The 1,854-nt window shown below is 25.5% G+C and overlaps 1 protein-coding gene across 3 annotated transcripts in view; it reads right to left on the reverse strand.

Annotated features, from left to right (window-relative positions):
- Positions 1–1,854, reverse strand: part of LOC117169099 (methyltransferase-like protein 9) — a 90,241-nt gene that overhangs the window by 58,433 nt on the left and 29,954 nt on the right. The window lies entirely within an intron of this gene.

Here is a 1,854-nt window from a genome sequence, read left to right on the forward strand (position 1 = left end):
TAAATAAAATTTTAAACATTCCAGTTGAAGATTCATAATTTTACTTGAAATTTCTTTTGTTTTCTCATAAATTAATTTTTTAACTGAAAATATTACTTTTCCATTTTTTTGGGGAAATGATATTTTTTATTAAAAATTTAATACCGCCAGACAAGTTATACGACCTTGTTAAAACCTTATTCGTTTCTTTAATTACCAATTTGTCTATTTTATTAAAAATTCGTTTTTGTTTTCTTACTTTAAAGTCATCTTATTTTTAAAATTAATTTATTTAACTGAAAATGAAACTTTTCCATTTTTGGTTGAAAATTGTTTTTTTGATTTTTTTTTTGTAGAAAATTCAACTGTTTTATAGAAAATTCATCTTTTAGCTTGAAACTTGAACATCTTAAGGCCATGTGACGAGTGGGTCACGTGACCAGATTCCTACCTTAACCTCACTTTTGTTATTTCCCAACTTATTTTCACACGAAGCGCCAACATCGAGTTGAAAATTTGGGATAAGAAATAAGAAACACTATGAAAAGTGGGTCTGGTCCTAAATTCTATTAATTATAAAAAAAGCAAAAAAAAAATTGTTTACAACAAAAAACCTTTTCCCGAATTATACAAATTTAGGACCAGGTCCACCATTCTTAGTGCCTCTTGTTCAGTATCCCAAATTTTCAACTCGATGTGGAGTTTCGTGTGATAAGAAGTTGGGAAATAAAAAGGCGGTAAGGTAGGAATCTGGTCACGTGACCCACTCATCATATGGCCTTAAATGATTCTTTTTCTTTCTTCATTGAAAAATCGATATTTATTTTTAAAAAAATGGTTTTTGTTGGAAAATTTGACTTAAGTTGAAAGTTGAACAACTTTGCTAGAAGATAATTTTCTTTTTTTTAGAAAATTCGTCATATTAGTTAAAAATTCATCTTTTTGGTTGAAAATGAGTCTACTTTGTTAAAAATTAGTATTTTTCTTTGTTTTTATTTGTCTTGTTTAGTGGCAAACTTATGTTCTTGGTTAAAATATCCTCTTCTTCTTTGGTTGAAAATACAATTGTTTGATTATAAATCAAATTTTTTATTAGTATATTATGTGGGTTGAAAATTCAAATAATTTGGTAAAAACTTAACTTTTTTGTGGAAAATTCATGTTTTGGTGTTGAAAATTCTATTAAAATCGTTATTGGTTCAAAATTCACATTTTTTTCGTTGAAAAGTATTTTTTTCAAAAGTAATTTATTTATATTATATATTATAATTTTTGTTGAATATTCATATTTTTGGGTTGATAATTCAACTGTTTTCGTAGAAAATTACCTTCTTTCATTTTTTGTTTGAAATTGATATTTTCTATTGAAAATTCGTCTACTTGCGTAAAGGGTAAACTACTTTGTTAAAATATATACATTTTTTTTAATTTGCCTTGCACATTTTTTGCTGAAAGTTGATCTTCTTTGGTTGAAAATTCAACTATTTGTTTGAAAACTCATGTGTTTCGTGGAAGATTCTTCTATTTGGTTGAAAATTTATCTTTTTCGTTTAAAATTCAAATATTATATTTTTCATTGAGAAATAGAATATTTTTGACTCTTGAGGGTAACTAGCCCCCTAAAAATAAAAATTGGTACATTTTTTCAAAAGGGTATAATTTTTTCTCGTAAATGATCTAAGCAAAAAAAGAATGCGACAAAAATGGTTAATATCATTCATGCGAATGTTTTTAACTTTGTGTAGATTATTTCATATTGTTTAGGTTACTAGGCGGTAATTTCAAACGATTTTTTTTAACTTAAAATTTTTCAACATTTTTTGAGCATTTTTTATCCCATAATTTATTTTCCGAACATTAAAATTTTATTTCAGT

This window comes from Belonocnema kinseyi, chromosome 3 (assembly GCF_010883055.1).
Source record: "Belonocnema kinseyi isolate 2016_QV_RU_SX_M_011 chromosome 3, B_treatae_v1, whole genome shotgun sequence".
NCBI lineage: Eukaryota > Metazoa > Arthropoda > Insecta > Hymenoptera > Cynipidae > Belonocnema > Belonocnema kinseyi.